At 34.4% G+C, this 22,306-nt stretch overlaps 1 protein-coding gene across 1 annotated transcript in view; it reads right to left on the bottom strand.

Moving 5' to 3' along the window:
- Positions 1-21,699, bottom strand: part of LOC147911036 (uncharacterized) — a 41,087-nt gene extending 19,388 nt beyond the window's left edge. The window contains exon 1 of the mRNA XM_087409497.1: positions 18,904-21,699. The gene's annotated coding sequence lies outside the window, so the exon portion shown is untranslated. The remainder of the gene's footprint in view (positions 1-18,903) is intronic.
- Between the last annotated feature and the right edge of the window lie 607 nt (positions 21,700-22,306).

Here is a 22,306-nt window from a genome sequence, read left to right as displayed (position 1 = left end):
GCGTATCATAATTTTTATATTAATGCATAATACTTTTTACTTTTTAGTTCTCGATATTGAATAAATAGAAAGGGAATAAGAAAAGTGTTGAAATCTAAACCAACTTTTCGTTTTCAGAGAACAGAGTTTATAATTTCGCAGAATGAATTCTATGAATCCCTTTTAATTCATCTATTTTTTTTGCAAACATTGAACGCTATAATTCACTGGCGAAGGGATCGACAGCGAGCTCCCTCTCGTCCGACGTGGCAATTAGTCCCGATTAATTCCTCAAAAATGAGAAGGAACGCGCGCGTGCTCTGCGGTAGGTATAGATCTTTTAGGGTAGGCACTTCGAAGTCGAATAGAAGGCTAAAGGCTAACCACACACGTGGTTTGAGTTATCTAGCCTCTTTCTCTCTCTCTCTCTCTCTCTCTCTCTCTCTGTATCTCCTCTCTATTCCGTATGTCCTCTATTCCGTGTATCCTCCGGCCTATGTATTACGCGTATGTATATTGTATACGCATCTCGTTGGCACGCCAATACGATACGTGGCAGTGCACTTTAATGCCGCGGCGCGGCCTACTTAGCGGCCGGCTTGATTAACATGGAGTGATTAATAGTTGCTCCCTCCGTTCGTAACCAACCCCAACAGCGGCGGCATCGGAGATCTAATCGCACGATATTTATTGCCCTGCGCGTCGTCCACCTCGGGGCCCTCGCCTTGGCCACGGCGATTTTGCGAGTCCGCTCCCTCTTCCCTTTTAACCCCCTTTCACGTTCTCCTCCTTTTCGATTTCGTTTATTTTGATTTTTATTTTCGTCTCACATCGACTCACTTGGAGCCGGTCCGCGGACTCCTCGCCTTCCTGAATTTCAGCCTCCCAACATCGCCTGAATTCCTTTCGGTTCCCGTTTCAGCTCAAGTTATTTAACAGTGGTTTAATGATATTTATTAATTTACGCGGCATACGGCGGAAGTATAATAATATTAATTAAAAATAAGCAGTAAGATATAAGTTAATTATGTCTCACTCTGTTTTAAAAATTAACTTTTCTCGTTTGTGATGAATATGATAAATATATCTGTATGTATATCGTATATTCGAATTCTAATTCCATTTGAATAAAAAGAATCTGTCTATGTTTTCGATAAATTCGAGATGATACGCTGTTGGGTTTTGCGCGAGAGACATATCTATCTCGTTTGTTCCCCCTTTACATGTTGCGTCAGCGTTACGTTGGCGCCGCATTCGTCTATCCAATCTGTAGCCGTGTTTACAATCCCAGCTTCGACGGCTTGCAATTGTTCTGACCAGGGATGACTTTGTAAATAGATATGGACATTTTACTCCTTTAAGCATCGATTCTACAAAAGCGATTATTATATCGGGCATCGATATTAGAGATGATAATTATCTTTGAAAAACACATTGGATATGAAAATTATAAATATGATTATTTTTGTAAGATTCCATTTGGAGACATGTCATAGATATGATCGTTGATATAATTTAAGGTACTGTTTCAAGATACATTTACAAATGTAATATATATTTTTCTCTTTATTGCAATAATAAAAAAAGGGTTTGCTTAATTTTTGTGCTCAATTTTACATACAGCGTATAATTTGCGTGAAGGAAACGTGATTATTATTAAAAAAAATATACATCGAATAATCACGAGAGTCACAGTGTCGCGTGTCATGTTTCTTATTATCGCAGGAAATGTACAAATGTTCGATAAGGAAATGCATTGAGAGCAAAGTGCACGTAACAATTATATAATACGTAATTAAGATACTAATACATTTGTTTGTGTGTAAAATCGATCCATGAAATTTACACGTGATTAATGAAATATTCGTCAATGATAACAGCCTGATAATGACAATGTCGCGGTCACGCGCGGAGTTCGGTGTCGATAAACAGAGTCGTCGTACATCAATGCGCCCGGCTTCCCACTCGGCGGAGACTATTTATATGCCCGTCCCACGGACAACGAGTCGATAATTAAGATGCTGTGTGTAATTAGCGATTAACGCGCGTTATTAACAGTGCAAACAGTCCGCCGTCGGCGAGTCGGCGCGCCATATGGGGGACTTAGCAAGCCGCAGTAATGGGCGGATACCGCGGTACAGATATCGCCGATACGTTTTGCCGCATACGAAACGTGCATTTTCATTCTACACGGGTCACCGTGCTCGGATTTCGCCGCTTACGAAGCACTAACATTCGGATATACGTAGGATACACGCATAGAAACTTACGCACGAAGTGCGTCGTTCGCGGTAATTAAATCCTCCAGGAATCCGGCGTGATTTTATCAGTGGCGCGTGGTAGGCAGAATATTTTTACGACGCACCGTTTCTGAAGAGGATTTTCCATTTGGTAAGTATCCGCTTTGTTTGTTATATTCAACTTTAAAGCATATTGCTATGTATTTGAAACAATGGACGATTAAATGCAATAACTTCGTACGTTGAATCTTGAAAACCCTCACAGAAATTTGATACTGAAAGGTAATGATTATACAATTACGTATTTTGAATATTGAAAACATTGAACGATATTTTTAAGGATTTTAGGGACGCACCGAATATCCGGAAAGTATCCATTATTTGGTATTATCCGACACTTTTTTACTATCCGATCGGATAGTCGGATATCACTATTATCCGTGGAGGTATCTGGTTGAAATTTGATATCATTAAATTGTTGATGTTTTTCTTATACAAATGTTCTAGAAATATGTATGCATATTCATAATGCCATAATATCTTATACATTGTTGTAAAATTACAATCTTTTTCCTTATAGGCCTTTTTTTAGAAGATACTTTCTCGGAATCCGGTCGGATATCCGGAAAATGTCGGATATCCTTCCCCTCGATGAAATTGCCTTCTCGGATATCCGATGTTATATTCTGCCCGGATATCCGATACTTGGTATCCGGTAATTTTGCATCCCTATTTTTAATACTCAAATGTATAGTTAATCACTATCTTTCAAAACGTTAAATTTTTATGAAGAAAGTACTTCAATAAACTCCTCCTTTGTATACATTGGCCCATAATTTAAAGCATAAAAGTGCATACTTATCGTTCTGAATAAGGGCATTGAAAATGTTATCACAAAGCGAGAAAATATATCCATTTAGAATGTTATTACCAATTTTAAGGCATTAATTTTAAACGGTAATCAAACTGCGATGACTTCAGCAACAGTAGTAGTATATAATACAGTAATAATTGTGACACAGTTATCATTTCCAATTTGAGATACCGTTATCCAAGCGAGAACATGAAGCTAACGTAGTGTTATATTCGTGTAAACGAACTTCTATTCATAAACCTCGATAATAAATATTCGTCTGTCTACCTTAGTAAGGACGATCGAAGGTGCGTGTCTCGCGTGCCGTAAATACGAGAAAGCGATAGTCGCAATTGTGATCGGGAGAAGCGACATTGTCTCCGATGGTCCCGATACCCGCCTCCCACGACATTGTTGGACGGCCTTATTATCCCTGAGCTCTTTGATCGATATGGACAGATATCGATAACGGTGCGATGTTTATCGTGCGGGTAGGCTCGGATAAACGCGTACGGTGTAGCATTACACAAAGAACGTGATGCATGGCCGATGGTAGTATCGGTGTGTGAAAGGAGGGAGAGAGAGAGAGAAAGGACGAGGAGAACATCTTGTCTTTTGTGATCGTAGGTGTTGCCTCAAAAGGGCTACGAAGAAAACTCCTCGCATTTGTGCATCTTTACGTAATTACAATTGTACGTACGATATTCGGAAATCCGTTTGTGAAAGATCAATCAGAGCATGATCTTTGTGAATTTATTCATTATATAATTACACTGTTTGAAATGTAACCACGAACTTCCTTTACATGTAATGAATGATTTAACTGAAAATTAAGTTACAGTAGTTATTTAAATGTAATGAACGTGTACATTAAATTTCATAAATTTTTATGAAAAATACATTAAATTTTATGTACGTGTACACAAATATACTTTTTAGTTATAAATACAATAAAGTTCAAATTGTATAAAAGTTAATGAAATTTAAGAACATTTCTAACGGTGTAGAAAATTTGTGTGTTAAATTTAACACATTTCACGTATTTTAGCAGTCCATTCAAATTTTTGTGTTAATTTCATACAAGATGATATGTTAGAAAGTAATACAATTTTTATTTATAAAAAAATCAACATAAAAAATATATTACTGACACAATTTATATAAGCAAACTGTGGAAACTTTTTTTTCAGCAAAATTAATTTATGATGTATCAAATTAACATGTATTTTATTCATTTATCTGAGAATTTCTTTTTAAAATGCATTATTTTTATGTTATTTGTTTACTTACTTATAAATTGTGTTATTTTGACACTAAAAAAATGTTAAATATTATCCTAAGGCAATATTCAAATAACATAATTGTATTAAATTAACTCGTGCATATGTTAAAAATTCAACACAAAATTTTAACAACTTGAGTGAATCAGTTTATCACATATACAAAATGTTTTACTACATGTACGATAAAATTTTCAACTTACTTATTAAAAAATAAATTAAGAACTTTTTATCAGTTAATGCAAATTATGTGTATGTGTGACTGTAAGAATTTTTTAATTTGGTACCATTCAATATATTAACATTCGTGTTCACAAATCCGCGAAACCAAATGTTGCAGCAGACATCATAAATTGATGTCCGCCACGCCATGCTCAACAGATCCTTTAACACACGTCGTCGCAGGACGCCATAGCTTGTACCAATCGATTTTTGTTTAACGCTTAAAAGTCACGATTCAATAAAGATTGCTTCGAGTAATCTTTATATTCATTAATCTTGATATTCAAGTTTTTACGGTAGAATGAATCAGAAGCATTAATCGCTTCACCAATTTTGTATTTTATTTTCGCAAATAATATAAAAACGTGAATTTTAATTTTTTTAAAATAAAATAACTGCATTTAAGGATCATGGCACACAAAAGACTCAAGTAAAACGTATTGCGTATGTACAGTAAGCGAATTGGGCAGTTAAGTAGAGATCGCAAGGTCATAACGTAAGCAGTAGCAAATCCACCATGTTGATTTCCTTATTGCTTAGGTTATTTTTATGTGCCATGCCTCTGAGGCATATAAAAAAGCTTAAGCAGAAATAATGAAAGGAGATAGCACGGAGTGTGAATGGGACGTGTCGCAGATTTCACACCCCTGATATGCGTCTCGATATCAGATCTGTCGAAACGAGCAGGAACCGGCCGAGCTCGTAATTGGAATGAATTCTTTTCGAAAAGAGTAGCGGCCGATGGCAACGAGATACGATCGTGCCGCGCCGCGCACACGCGTAGAACGCCGCATTAACGGCCGGAACTGTTATCGACGTCTCTATTAGGGAGCTCTCTGTCGACGAAGGAGACCCTTCTACCACCCCAACCAACACTGTCGGTTCCGTTTCCGAATTTAATATCTTGCATCATCAATATATATACGGAATTCGTCGCGCCAGCTTCGATCCGATAATCGATACGCGTATATCTGGAGGCGGCGACTGAAACGAATGACGGATTCGTATCCGTTGTGAAATGCGGAGGTGTCTGCTGAAAGTAGTCATGTAAGAATCTTGGAGATCACTCATTTTATTGAAAATTGTTAGAATTTATGAATGCTGTTGGATATAATGGCACAGCGACGTTGATTTTAGTAGTTTCTATATTTACTTTAGAATTAACACAAAATTTTCCAACTATATATAGGACTCTCAATCATGATGAGTAATGATATAAAAAGTTTTAACATTCTAGTAACCAGAATATTCTATTGCAATTATTTTGATGGTCCAACAAAATTATTTTCAGATCTGTATATGACTGAATTTTTAGATATTTTAGCAAAAGCTTTCTTTTTTCGTATATTAACTTACACTGTTAGAAATGTAACCACGAGCTTCCTTTGCTGTTAGAAATGTTCTTAAATTTCATTAAATTTTAAGTTACACAATTTGATGACAACTTAATTTCATGACATTACATTAAATTTAATGCATTTATAATTAAAAAGTATACTTGTGTACATATACATAAAATTTAATGTATTTTTCATGAAAATTTATGAAATTTAATGTACTTTTCATAAAATTTTATTAAAACTGTAGAGTAATCACGAGCTTCCTTTACATGTAAATGAAGCTCGTGGTTATGAACGAAATTAAAAGTAATGAATGATTTAACTGAAAATTAAGTTACAGTAGTTACTTAAATATAATGTACGTGTATATTAAATTTATGAAATTTAATGTAAGTTTCATAAAATTTTGTGAAAAGTACATTAAAATTCATAAATTTTCATGAAAAATGCATTAAATTTCATACGTACATGTACCTACACATTATGTATTGTACTTTTCAGTTACAAATACATTAAATTTAATGTAATGTCATGAAATTCAAATTGTGTAAATACTTAAAAGTATATTAAATTTCATGAAATTTTTAACAGTGTACATAACATGCTTACGAGTCCATACTGTTTTATGCTAGCTATTGTTATTTTATGTTATAGCCTAATTTTTATGGAATGCAATATGTAATATGTTAATAGATGATAATAACCGATCCCGATCGGTGACAGGAGCGGCGAACCAAAGATTAGCGGACAGCTCCCATTCGAGGAAAGAGAAACGAAGTGGCAGGCGAGAGAGGATAATAACGTAGGTAGCCTGCGGCACCGAATGATTAATAAATCAGGCATGCCGTTGAGAGAACAGTTTAACCTGCGACCTCGGCGCGATGCATCGCGCTCCTTTTCATTTTTCCTCGTCCCCATCCTATTTGCATCGCACCGATGCATCGGTGCGGCTTGCTCTCACGCGGCGCGTGAATCCTTTTCGCGACGGCCTAAACGGACTCCTCGTTGTCGGACGGCGCTTCTTTCCGCTCGCTCACAGCGATACAGATACGTGTGGCTAATAGCCCGTTCCCACAGGCCTTAACTCTGAATGTTAATTATTGCTTAAATTTATGAGAATCTGTCCTCCTCCCCGCTCCTTCTTCAACCCGATCTTCTCCTTGTCGGGCGGCTCTTCTCTCCGTTCTACCCTGCTCTAACCGAATAACCATAGCTATTTATCGCTAACGATGAAACCACGAAACAAGCCCGTTGATTAGCGATATGGGAATATTGGTACGAGGTAGTCATGCGAGTTACTCATTCGTGATAAAGGCAACAGGAATTAATGCCACGGGAATACCACGTTGTCATCACGGAACTTTGAACTTGTGGCGCACAGGAATTTGAGATAATAATATCGAGAATATGATTGTACAATGATGTTTACGACATTTAATTATATGGCAGTAAGATTGAAACCGATAACACCGTATTCCGCTTATTAAGCGAAACATTTGAAATATTATATTTGGTGAATCCGGCTTGTGTATTTAATGGTCAATATATTTTTTTATAGTTTGTCGAAGAATTGAAACTATATTAATGAAGAAATTGTACATTTAATTTCTACAAAAAGTAATTTGATTGGAAATTTATACCATGTAAAAAATGAATTTCATACATATGAAACAGTACAGTAATGTCAATATTTATATTTAATAATTTTATAATTAAAATGAAAATTTTCTTGTTTTATTTTAATTATTTTTTAAAAATGTTTACTGAAACAAATTTTTTTCTAAATCGCCAACTTTTCGTATTTACTTCCAAATACAATATAGAAAAATTTTTAAATAATTTTTTCATTTTGTTAAAAATACATGCAATATAAAAGTTGCATATAATTGAGAGTATAACGTAGAAAGAAAAAAAATGAAGTTGCGCATATTCTAAAGTCATTCCACACAATTCAGAATTAAAGACTCCACTAAAAAATTGCTAATTTTGAAATGTGTCACTTTTCAACGCATTTCTATCGACAATATAGAGAATTCTCTCTCATATACATATTAAACTTGCTGCATTGCGAAATACTATCTAGTTTATCATTCGTCTTTTTTAAAGGTCACTCGTCGATTGAAATGTTATGCGTTTATTTGTTACAGAAAATGTCGCGTATGTGTTGACCGTACAGTAGGTCAGATTTCTCATTTAGGAATGTCGTGGGAGTTTGTATTACATTTCGCGTAAGCTTCCGCGGATTCGCGCAATGCCACTGAAATATTTGTGAAGTGCTTTGAATTTCTGGAATATATATCGTTAAACCCATGATATTTCTCTATGAAACTATCGCCATTCGTTATATGAAACATAACGTATATGATATTTTACTGAACAAACTAGTAGAATTTATAACGCTGGTCGATTTTCTGCGGATCATTGGTTTATTATTTCCGTGGTAAGGAAAGTTGAGAAAAAAATTAGGCTACTAGAATATTAAAGTCATAAAAATTTAATGATATCAAGCAATACATTGCGGATTTATTTTCTTTTCAATATATATGTTAATAATATTTCAATTTTATCGAACTATAACGAGATGTTCGTAAAATCTAATAGAAAATGATCATTATTATTACTAATTTTAAAATATCATTATACATAAATTATTATTGAAGAACATTTCTTCCTAAAAAATATAATTCTTTTCAGATCTTTGACAAATTTTTTTCGGCGAACGCTCAAAGTAATCCGGATATCCGGATAAAGTAGAACTTCTTTCGAATTCTTCTCCGTGTGTCTCGGTCACAGCCGGGCGTCGACTTTCGAGGACAAGGAAGAAAATGGTAAGGGAGAAACACACGTAAGATTCAGCAGAACAGAGGAGCGCGTTAGTCGCATGATACGTAGATCGAGTGACTCAGAGATTCCTGGAGCCGGACTGACAAGCGAAATGGGTCAGGCACGGTGCACTTAATAAAGGTGAGATAGCACCGGGCCCATGATTACCATATGAATTGGTAAGCATCGTCCGAAAAGAAACACTGTCGTGCTATCGTTGCGTAGTTGCAAAGGCACGCTCGCGCACGCCTATTGTGTGTGGTCTCGGTCGTGTGTGTGCGCCTGTCATCAGCTGTCAGCGGCAGCTAGCTTGACGAGCTATCGCTCACCTTACTGTCAACGGGTTTCCACACATAGGCAGACACACGTGTGTGATGACCGCGTACGCCAGCGCACGTTCACGCGCGTGCGTTGCGCACGTTCCACGCAACCGGTTTCACGGCCGCGCCGCGACATCATCCTACAAAGACTCTCCGTCTTGCCGACTCTTTATCGTTTTCCGCTAATTTGATTCCGGACTTGATCCTTTGGAGGATAGGCAAATTAGGTGGCTAGGAATTAAGAGATCCAACGGATCGATATCTTAATCGGTAAGAAAGTAGCCGTCGTGAGAGTAACACATATCTTTTGTTTAATTATTTTGATATTTTTCTTTAGCTTATAACATTATTTTTATACTTTTATATATTTTTTAAATTAAATAGAAAATTATTTTTTTCTGGCATTTCTATTGAATCACAAGTATCGAGATAGTACAAGTAATGTCTAACTTTCACATTCCTGAAAGTTTTCAAAGGAGTTTACGCATTTTACTTTGGAGAGCACGCAGAATTGTTGGATTTATCACTTTTTTTTAACTTAGTTTCACTTATTGGTTCCTAAAATCAGAAAAAAAAAATCTTATTATTAGTATTCAGGAGATAAAATTTTAGGACATATTTTAACAGAAGAAAGCAATGTTCGATTTTATTATTTTTTGAACCATGTCTACGAAAATTTCTTTGTTTTTATAAAAATCTTTTTTTTTTATTACAATCAATTAAAATTGTGCACTATACAATCAATTAAACTTTTGCACTATAGAATAAATAAGATTTTGTAATGAATATTATTATTATGTACTTTGTGTAGAGTGTTTAGTTTGAAGCGAAGTACTAGATCTCTGTTCTTTTTAGCTGAATTTTTTGCATAGTCCACTTTATTCTTTTTCTTTCCACATGGAAAAAAAAGAGAAAATGGAGAGATGAATCATGCAAGGAATTCAGGTAAAAAAAAAACAAGTATTCATAAACGTTCTACAAAATAATAACTTCTAGGACAAAATCTTATTTATTTTATAGTGTAAATGTATGAGTCACTTTAATAATAAGTAGTTTTAATTAAAAAAAAGTTTTATTAAAACAAAAAAATTATCGTAGACGGGCTCGACAAAATAATAAAATCAACCGTTGCTTTCTTTTATTAAAATGATTTCCGGATTTAGCAAGTACAACTCAGTAAAAAAAATATATATATATAAATCTAACTATTCCTCCTCTCCAAATCGCCTAAAATGCGTAAACTCCTTTTCCACAATAAAGAATTATATTGCACCGAATCGTATTCGAAATAATACATGTATCTTTGGAGCCGATCCAGCGTGCGAGCTCATTTTTCTGTAGTTATGATATCGTCCATTTTAAGTAAAGCGATTGCTACGTGGCTTGCTTTTTTTGTGTAGTCAAGCTTAAGAAAGCTAAAACGAAGAATTACCTTGACATCAATCACGCGTCGCCAAAAGGGGAAAAACGTTATCAAATCACGACGCGTTAATTTAATTATCCGCTTCGATAGCGATGCTAATTGTATCTCTCAGTATTCGCCCGTTAATGTTCGTTCCGAAAACAGAACTGCGTTAAATTGTCCACGTTTAACAATCCCAACGAGGCAAATAAAGAAATACCGGCTATAAATATTCGGTGGCGTATGTGCATATCGTCGCGCAGCGAAAGGGTTAAAGTCGCTGCAACCGTTTGCAAGGTGAGTGAGATCGTAATTTGACACGGACTTGCATACAGCGATACGTTCGTTGATGATCATTTAACTAACGATGTAGTGGTATAAGATGTGGATACTGATTTCCTGGATGAGCTTGCTCTTGTCTCTTCAACGTACCGAATGTCCTCGAAACGTTTCGAATAAGACGGTTAATAATGCCATTATTAACGTCAAGGAATTTTACGACGCATTAATTTGCGCCATCCCATCTCTGTTTCTTTTTCTCGTGCCGAAATACCGACATTTAATTGGAAAAAAAATCGTGTCAATATGTGGTATCGAAGCAAATCGTTGTGCTATAAACAAATAACAAAATTCTGTGCGCATCTCAAAGAACGGAGAACCGGTCTTTTAGAGAAAATTCCATCTGTCGGCTCTTGACGCTCGCAAAATCTGTATCTCCCTCATCTTTAATATATTGCTCAGTTTCGAAGTAAATCTATGTTTTTGCTTCTGGCGATTACGGTATTTATAGACGTAAGAATTGCAAATAAATTGCCGGAGGATTCCATTTCGCTTCGAATGATGCAGATGAATAAGACGGTGCACACCCTCTCATATGTGTCAAGAGGGATGTAAGTCAGCTGAATAGAAGTTGGCTTGGATAGAACAATAGAGTTTATAGCTGCGAAACGAAGATACGCCCTCCTTGTTAGTTGCGATTTGAATCTTTGTGGACATTTTTTCTGAGTACGCATTACGGATGAAATTGAATAATGTTATATCAAAATGTAAAATAAATTACTTTTTTAAATGTTAAATACAATTGAAAGTATTGAAAATAAATATTTTATCTATATGTGAACTATGAGTTTTGAAATATAGCACAATTGCATAATATAAAATATTATAATTTTTCATTAGATAAACTCTAATATTTTAAATGTTCATTTTCATAAGTGATATAGTTTATATATTTATTGTTAAAATTCAATAATTTTTCTTAAATCCTTATTTTATATTTTTCTTATATCCATATTTTCTTAAATTCTTATGTACAAGAATCTATTAGAATTTAATAACCGAGAATTTTTAATCTGTTCGAAAGTTGTGTGTCAGTAAATTGTCGTGCGATATATTTGAATCCAAATGCATTTTATGTTTAAAAAATTATTGAACACTTTTACTATTAAAGAATAAAATTTTTTGTTTTTTGAAATTATTTGTGGAATTAATATGTATGTTCATTATTATTTTTTTAAATATTTTATGAAATAATTATTTAAATTATTACAGAAATCCAAGTGAAAATATAAAAGTCTAATACTTATATAAATGATTCAAATAGTAATCTCCAAGTAAAAATTTTAATCATATGTATAATAAAAATAATAAATCGTACTTATCTTACTTGTTTCACTGTCGCGCAATGCCTTCCTGTTCCTCTTTTGTTGCTTCTTCGTGGCATTTATAAAACATATTTGTGAAAATATTGTTAATTATAACTGTCCGTATTAATAGAACAGAATTATGTGGCATTTCTTAATCGTACAACATGCATTTTATTAATTATATAAATTATTATATTATATTTATAATATACTATAATATACTATAATATTATAATAGGTATATTATATTACATATTTTATTGAAATGATATTTCATAATTGTTCATAAGAATCGCGATTGGAATCTATTAGTACTTTTATCACGGTATATTTCGAGAAATAATGTGATGAGCCACGAAGTGATAAAATATGATAATACGGTACTCTTGACTTTAATCATATATGTATATGTGTATTTTATTATAGATATATTGAAAATTGATAATTCATAATTGTTCGTAAAGAATAATCGCTATTGCAGTTTATTAGTATTTGTCACGTTTCGAGAAATTATATATGACATGCGATGAAACGGCGGCCCGCCTTCGCTGCCAGTATGGCTCTCACCTTGAGAATGATAATAGTTCACTTGTAACGCACGCTGTGTGCGACGCTTGTTTTGACTTTTGTAACGTATATCCCGTCGCGTCGTGCGTCGCGTCGTTGCTGTACACGCAATTTGTTATCATTTCCAAGACGAAAATCTAACCGACAATAGTGGTAGCTGCTTCTTCGTGCAAGCATTTAGTGCTTCCCGAAACGTGGTCTCTTTTTCTCTTTCTCTCGTTCTCGCGACAGATAAAGAATTTAAATGCGAAAGAATTTCATTATTCCTTACGGATAATTACAAGAGAATTACAGATAACTATAAATAATTTACACATAAGTACAAATAATTATCAACTCGTGACTAATTCTCTTCTATAATTAACGATTCGAAAGAGACGATTCCTATTAAAACGACGTTTATTGTAGTAAATATTTTGTACGATTTATTTGAAATAAAAATCTCTTCTAAAGTAAAGATCAAAGGATTAGCTTAGGAATTAAAGATTATTATAAATTGCTATTTCATTCGAATATACATATATTACAATAATTCTTTTCTTGTTAAATATTCAAATATGTAATTTTACCTTTAAAAATCAAGATAAAATATATTAAAGTTACTCGTGATTTACTTATGTATAATACATTTATGCCACCAATTAAATTAAAATTAAAATTAATTTTTATCTCCGTTTAACTTCCTCTTTTTTGTCAAGAAACTTTAATTCTTAGAACTAAAAAAGATAAAGAATATGTTGAATTAAGATTAAAGTTAATCTACATTGATGAGAACAGGCATTATTATTTGATTTGATGAGTGGCAAGGAATACGCGCGATTATTTTAATTCGGTGACTCGCGGCGTATGTCGCCATTTCTAATGCATATGTGGTTTATTATCGTAGAAATCAAGCGGACAGGGAGATGGGTCACAGGTAACGATATGGGTCGCTTCGTGCTTCGTTGTATTATTTCTCGAAATGTGACTAATAAGTTCTAATAGCTTTCTTCCCCAATCGTGATTCTTCTCTATGAACAATTACAGATTATCAGGCGATATTATAAAATGCGTATCGTATATGATTAAAGTCGGAAAAAGCCGTACAGTCTAACAATACGGAAAATGTCGTCAGTGAATGGGGATGTGTGTGTGTGTGTGTGTGTGTGTGTGTGTGTGGTGTGGTGTGTGTGTGTGTGTGTGTGTGTGTGTGTGTGTGTGTGTCACCAAGTGAATAAGTAACAAGGGAGGGAAAGGAGATCGAGAGGAATCAGGGCAACGGTGGAACAACTGTGAAGTATTTGCGCGATATATTATTTTTATTATATGATTAAAATTTAAATACTTGAAGATACTACAATACTAGAAATTATTTAAGCATTAAACTGTATGTTTTTATATGAACCTATAGTTTGTAGTTTGGGGAAACGCAAATAGATTTTTTTGGCGACGCAAATGTGAAATTTGAGATTATTACAGGAATTTAGGTTATGCCGCAGTCCGTGTAGTTAAATATATAAGACTATATTTTTTTTGTATGCGTGCCTCTATTATTCATTACTTGATGTAAATGTTGCAACGGTTCGTTTCTCAGTAAATGAGTCAGCTGATATCGATCTGTTGAAAAATCGGTTTTTTTGCGTCCAAGGTGTGATTTACTTGATGTTCATGAGTATTATTTATCTTTATTTAACATTTGATAAACAAGAAAGATTTCTATGTAGAGCATTAATTAAACGCATATACCTCGAAAAAAAATGTAAAATAATGAATTCTTTAGAAAATCGATTCAAGATTACTCATCCTGAGTTAAACATCGCAGCCCAGGCCAGATTGAAAAGCCTCGTCCAGATCCAATCGCGTATCTGTGGTTTATATAATTATTTCAATAAATATATATTTATTCGAAGAAAAATACAAAACTTTAAATTTCACGCAATAATTATATCAATTCTTTGAAATATGAATTATTTTAGGAACGCTACTCTATAATCCAAATTTTTATTTTACAGATCAACGTAATTTCAGCATAGTCTACAACTCCGCTGTTGCACATCGTATCGATGAGTGATAAATCAATTTTTATATTCAGTATTTTAAAATGGATAGGCTAGAACAGATTAGTGACATGCAATTTTAGAATATACATATACAGTCATGTTATATTTCATTGTACGATAAAGTACAAAAATTGTCTTAAATTAAATCACCAATTCGTGAGCGTCAAATAAAAAATTGATAAAAAATTTAAAGTGTAAAAACTATTTATAAAGATAAAAACTATTATAAAGCTTTTATTTAATTTTATTGATATTATCTCTTGTAGATGATTAATATTGGAAGATATTTATAAATTGATATTTATAAAACAAAAGAAAAAATTGTTGATATTTAGGTGTTTATATTATATTTTAATTTTCTTCCTTTTTCATTTCTTTTAATAAAATTTTAGAACCGTGTCTGGCCTTTCTACAAAATTGACAATTCGGTGCAAGAAAATTATTTAAAAAAATTTTTTTAATAAGCAATTTAGGAACATAAATAAAAAGACAAAATCTTTTATATGTAGTTACATGGCATATGTAGTTATATGTATATTCCAATAAACTTGTAGAATAAAAAACTTGTTAATGATCTATTATCTAATTCTATTATCTAATTTTATCTCACTTGAAATAAAGTGACAATTTATTTACGGATTAAACTCTCGCCTGTTCATTAGCGCACTTTACAGAAAAAAAATTCTATTTAAAGAATTCTATTTATACCACTGACTCTTCAATCTTTTTCCGTCGTATGCGTCAAAGATACATCTAAGTCATAACATAATCGTTGACGTATTTGATACGTCACAGACGGAGCATCGACGTGAATTCAAATAGTGAGATTTTTGCGTAAGAGCGGTTATGTACGTGCGTACGGCCGCAGGCAGACGTCGGTCTGCGCCAAAAATAACGCTCATTGATTTAGCGTACTGAATGAACGAGCTCACTACGTAGAATGAGACAGCTTGTTGAGAAAAGAGTACCGTTATGTATGGTCATCGAAGAGAATGGCAATATCCAGAAATATGGAAGATCCTTTTTCTTCGGATACGTTCTAATGTATATATACATACACACACACATATATATGTATATATATATATATATATATATATATATATATATAGTGTTATGGAATGGATGGCGAATATAGGATCGTGCATCGCGTTATACCGCCTACGTACCGCGATAATATCACCCTCGACTCTCGTATCCGATTTTGATCATAAATAATCTGAATATTCCGCTAAACCGCACCGACCGATAGAGCTTTTGCTTTATCATCCATTCGCTTATACGTGAGATAGCTTTAATCGACAATAGATTCTGCACTCGACCAGATTTCTTCTGTATCGTCATTTGCTTGAAAGATTTTCATGCAATGTCCCAATCGTAAATTTATGAATAGGATCGCGATTTATTTTTTTGTGTTTTTTTTTTTTCGTGTTGTGTTGACGCTGCTGTCTCGAGATTTGACAGTTGTTGCACATAGCGATGACAGATTGCATTCTCCTTTTATTGCTCATTTGCACATAAAGAGTCTTTCATCTCTGTAATTCGCGATGAATGACTCCGACATTGACGTTCGTTTCGACTAGATAGTGAGTTTGCGATATCTAGCGTTGAGTGCAAAGTTGAAGCATTTTCCGGCTATTGTTTGCTTTTCTGCCTCAATCGTTCATTTGTAAAGCTCGCACTTGACATTCCATCTGGAATACAAGGGTTAGAAATGCCGTGGCGTAATCGCCTTGAAAATGACGCCGTTGGTTGCATTGCCGCCGCGTCACGTTATACAGGATTTTTCAAACATCGCTTTACATATCACTATTTTTTCATGAAATAAAAACGGTATCGTCTATCTGAATTTCTATCATCTATCGAATTGGAGGAAAAAGAGTTAAATATAATTTAATAGGTTCTCATAGAAAATGCGATTGATCTTTAAGATGCAAGAAATAAAAATTATATGAATTCTAATTATTTTTAATTACTATAGCAGACTATACAATTATTATTAATAATAATTATTAGCAATTGTATAGTCTACTACAATAATTAAAAATAATTAAAATTTATTTGATTTTTTTTTGTATACAGCATCTTACATGATCAATTGCACTTTCTATAGAAAATTATTATTAGGTGTTGGAATTAATTCGTAGCGTTTTTTAATGAAAGAATGTTATTTATTTCACATGAGCATTAAAAAATACATTAATGAAAGTACTTCCCATCACTTGTAAAACGCTACGAATTAATTCCAACACCTAATAAAATCGATATTAAATTATATTTAATTCTTTTAATAATATACTACATATAAAAACGAATGTATAAAAGATATATGTCGCATTATTACTTAATATTTTACTTAATATTTTGTTATTACAAAAGTAGTCGAAATATTCTAAGAACACAGTCTGCAATTAATTCGCAATTAATTTCCTTGTGGAATATATGTTTCATTAAAACATTTTAGGCGAAGATTTAAGATTTCATATTAACTTAACAATGTAAATACCTTTCGTTCTCACAATCAACTTCCAAACTGCATTTGAAGCGAGCTGTACAATCACTGTTATTATTTGCAGCCACATGCCTCTCGTGCTGTACGTGCGTGAGGCAAACGTAGAACCCCATGCGTCTCCAAGTTTATTTTATGCTTACTACGCTTGAGCCTGCCTCAACACTACCTTCTCTCGTTGCTCCCATACCTCTCTTTGCCGTACGTATAATGAAACGGTAATTCCTTGTCGCACGTGGCTGATTCCTTTACGAAGATGACGTTAGTAGTACCTCGAGAGTATCGTTTAAACCGCCGAGGAACATGCCCACGATACGTCCAGTACTTGGGTGCAACATTAGATTTTATTTACCACTCATTAAAATATAATTCTATATCATGGATACTCGTATAATTGTATAACCAACTTGCGAAATGTGAATATACAACAAGTGTTAGATGATTCTACATTGGTGTTAAGAAACTTTTAAGACTATTTTTGCATCATATTGACTGGCGTTGTAATGACATTGTTCCACGTTTCAATTTATCGTTTTATGTCTCGCGCGTGGAATGTACGACGATAAAAATGCGTCTATGAAAATGATATCGATCAGTGACATTTGCCGCGGTACAAGGTTAAAAGGCCATCGTGAAAATGCCAGTATCGGTGAAGGAAGCATTAACGAGAAGCCGGCGGATTAATTGCGGACGAGGGAGTGAGAAACGCGGTATCTTGTTCGTGAAATTTCCTTTTATATTTTTCGGCGTTCGGTCGAAGTTAATGGGAGCTTGGGATACAGGGACACCGTTGACGTCATTCAGAGTGCTACGCTCACCACTACAACGTTAATCGGACCGCATCTCGCGATGCACTACGACGACTTTTCTCGAGTTAGTCGATAGCTTCTTCAGCAGCATGAAAACAGGACGGGAAATTAGCTGCGGTTTCTAAATTCTATTCGACGCGTGTCACGGATCATCGAGGATATCGATAGTGTGCGTAGGTTGGGACACTGACGGATTTGTCGAGCATCCGTAACGAAAATGCGCAAGAAGCTTAGCGCAAGAAGGTCGCAATCGGGATCGGAATTCTTTGCACGAAACAGTATTAAAAAGAATATAAACCCCACGCGCGTCAGCTACATAAATTAAAAATTTCTCGCGACCAAATATTTTGTTGTAACGCGAAAACGGATCTACGCTTCTACGATTCCAACGACGCTATTTGTTTCGCTGCTCCGTCGAGTTCATCGCAATTTCACTCGACGCGACATATGTACCGAATCGAATACAAGTATTACATGTATAACGTAACTATGTAATAGGTGCGTTCAGCAGAAAAAGTAACTTTGCAACTGTATAACCTTCGGTTCCTCACTGGATCTATGAAATGAATAAACCAATCATGTTAAAGAATTTTACAACAGTTGCAAAGCTGCTTTCTTTCTCTTCTGAACGCAACTTTTGACCAACCCAATGATTGTCACTTGCGATCGACAGCGATCGACCGAGGTATTGTGTGTTGCATAATGTTTCGACGTAATGAATGTAATGAATGTGCATATACATAAGACACAGTACGGTGGTTGGCGGCGCGATTCAGTTATGTCGGCGACACGACGATTTTGTTTTTCCGCCAAAACGGGACGATCGTAGAAATGGATTTTTGCGTGGTCGCGTTCCAGACTACTGTCTACTTACGTAGGTAGATATAGAGTCAGCAACGCCCACGTTGTCGCCGGGCTGCTGCTGCTGCTGCTGCTGCTGCTGCTGCTGCTGCTGCTACTGCTGCTGTTGCCGGCGAGGGTGGTCGCCGCCACCGCGCGAAAATGTCAGACTAGCCGACTGATACGTTACACCCACGCTCTGGAAAGTGGGGCAAAGTCGATTCATTCATCCACTGATTCATAAGTGTGGGCGTAAGAGCGTAAGGGTTGCGCGGGGCCGCTGGCGCACCCCCATCCTCCTTCGTTTTGTGTACAACGGAGATCCTTCCCCCTATCACGAAACGGGATAAAACGTTAAGATCCCTTCGAGATGTCCCCTTACCCGCATCCACCACCGTCACCAACTACGTCTTCCGCGACTTTCTTAGCGAGCTTTCAAGCTCTTCCCGACTTATGTTCTCGGGAGTGAAAACGTGTCGTGTATCGCAACGAGTTTATTCCCGCGAGAATACCATCGTGTGTTCAGAGAATTATATAAATTGCTGTGAGAGTATACTTAATTATGTGATAAACTAATACAGGATGTCGGCTTTTCTGTACGTGTTATTGCTTAGGTAAGTTTCCGCACACGAAAGCTTTTGCTTTCGAAAACATTTTATGCTTACTGCAACTTGGTAAAACGATATACGATTGCACCAGCATACGCAATTTTGAAATAGTGTATATATAAACACGCGTGTTTAGTATATAATTACAAATAAAGTATAAAAGTACAATCATATAGCAACGGAGATTTCGTAAACATTAACACTTGTACATTAACAGATTGTACATTAAATTGTTAAAAATATTTTTTTATAAATTTTCTTATTTTATAAAACTATAATTTTACAAAATTCTCTTTTATCCTGTTACTGTATTTTAATATGCATCGTACAAATAATTCAAAATTTTATGTTAATATAGTGTTATATAAAGTAAACACATTGGCTTGCGAATATTATGTTAACGTTAGAAATGAAATCGCGTCGATTTATCTGGGAAGAATTTCTCGTCTGACGTAAATCCTTCGTAACGATGCATATATGTATGTGTTTCCTTATACATCTCGGATATTTTCGTTAAAGTAGAACTACGCGATTTCTACGAGCATAATATGTATTTTATTACCAAGGTCGATAATTACACTTGGCGAAATGTTTATCTGCTGCAATTACTCATATTAACTTTCACAATTATGGTTCTTTAACCTTTAGAGGACAGAGTTCTATTTTTAAAATCATATCAAGAGCTTTTCCTTAAATAAGATTGGTTAGAATATTTATTATTTTATTATATTCCTCAAAATATGACATTGTTTCGAGGTTACTATAGTAATTTTTTCGTTTTATAAAGGTTTTATAAAGGTTAAATACGGCGGATATGCAAGAAACGTTACGATAAGAAAAAAAGAACGTTAGTTTTGTCTTGCAATTTAATTTAATTAAATTATAATTAATTGCTTAAACCGAAATTTTCTTTTGAGATTGAGATCAGAGGACGGTGCAAGTGAAGATCTCTTTCATGAGTACTTGGAAATTACGAAAATTTATTTCATCACTAAAGCTTCCACTCATCGTCCTCTGCTTCTAAAACTACCATCCACCATTCGGATATTCTATACACTGCTAAACACAATGCACCGTCTGCTATTTCTGGCTGTGCGCCATTGTCGATAACCTTTGCATTGTCGAGTCGATGATGGGAGTATCGCGATAGGAATACCGTCTGCGGGGTAGCACCAGTGTCCGTCGTCTGTCGTTGGCGATTCGTGAAATTGGTCGAATCTCAGTGATCTTTCGGCAATATTTCGGAAGGTCAGAGGTCACTTGAGAAAGGTCACAGTAGTTGGACATTGGATGGTACAAATAAGATTGAAACACATATCGAGAAATAATTTATCTATGACAGTTACGTCTGATTTCATGTATTGTCCTGTAATATCTATTGTGACAAGTGTTACGTTATTGGATAAGACAAATTAGACTTTTATAGGAGATGATTTTGACTTTTTTTGTTGTGCAATTCCGTCACAGTAGATATATTTATATAAAAAGTCTACACTGAGAGAATTGTTTTGTATGATATCAGATATGTGACTTAAAAGAACTTTTTACTCTTATTTTTTAATTAAAAAATATCTTAGTCTAAGCAAAATTTGATTATTTTAATCAAATTTTAGTTACAATAAAATTTTTTAATTAAAAAGTAAGAAAGTTTTTGTAAGTCACATATTATATAAAACATTTCTCTCAGTGTATTTAGAATTTTAAAAAATGTAAGAATTTTAAAAAATGTAAGAACGCATATATTTTTATTCTTTGCGACGCATATCGTAAAATAATATTCAGCAGATATTTAAATGCTAAAGGCAAATAATGCAAGCGTTGGAACATGTAGACTCAAAAAATAACAGCACAGTGATCGTAAGAATTTCGCTGAATAAGCCACGCAAAAGCGCCATATGAATTTTAGATTCTTAAAAGCATCGTGTATCAACAAATCGGTATACCGAGTAAAATTCAAGGAACGAAGGATGCTAGGCTTCATTTCTTTTCCGTCGTTATTCATACACTTAGCCTAAATTTTTAAGGAAGAACAAGAGAAGACAAGACACGATGAGAGAAACGAATGAGTCGTCCGCCTACGCTTTCTTTCGTAGTTTTTTGTTCCCAGCTGGCGCTCTCGCAAAATTAGAATTCAACGGCCAAAAATAGAATGTTGATCACAATAGAGCAGAAAATAAAAAAAAAATAGATGAAGAGATTTTCGCGAGTTCTTGGATATTTTTCACGCAAAATTAATTGAACTTAATAAAGGAGAAAGAATCGAGAAGATAAATTTACGAATTCTAGTGATGCTAAGTTATATCTAGATGTATACATTTATACATGCGAATATATATTAGTTTTACTTTTTCTATATTCGACTTTTCTCTACGCAACTTAAGATATTAAATAATTCATTATTTTTATTATTATTTTTTATTAACCTCCTCGTCTTTGCCACTGAATATGGTTACTGACTTATTCTTTGCGTAACAAAACGTGAAAATAATTCTGAATATAACTCGGAAAAAACAGAGGAAACTTCTGGAAAGAAAATTTGTAGAAACTTGCTGCTGATGTTTAGATATGTCAAGGGCTTTACCTGAAAATCTTTTAAACCTATCTTCGCCCTGGTTCTATAAAGCGGCACTAAAGAAAGCCTATAACTGATATCCATGTAATTTTAACGAGAAGATACTTGCCGGCAGGTTTTATTTGAGGAGTCCGTTGCACTGGCATTTCTTATAAAGTCGTTATGATACACATCTCTGTTTTTTTGTATTAGGTATATGGTGTCTTGTTATAAGTTTTTCTGCTCTTATAACCATGGTTACGAACATTTTACGAAGC

This window comes from Acromyrmex echinatior, chromosome 1 (genome assembly GCF_024713525.1).
Source record: "Acromyrmex echinatior isolate Ae372 chromosome 1, ASM2471352v2, whole genome shotgun sequence".
In the NCBI taxonomy this organism is placed as follows: Eukaryota; Metazoa; Arthropoda; class Insecta; order Hymenoptera; family Formicidae; genus Acromyrmex; species Acromyrmex echinatior.
This window is presented reverse-complemented; position numbering and strand designations above follow the sequence as displayed.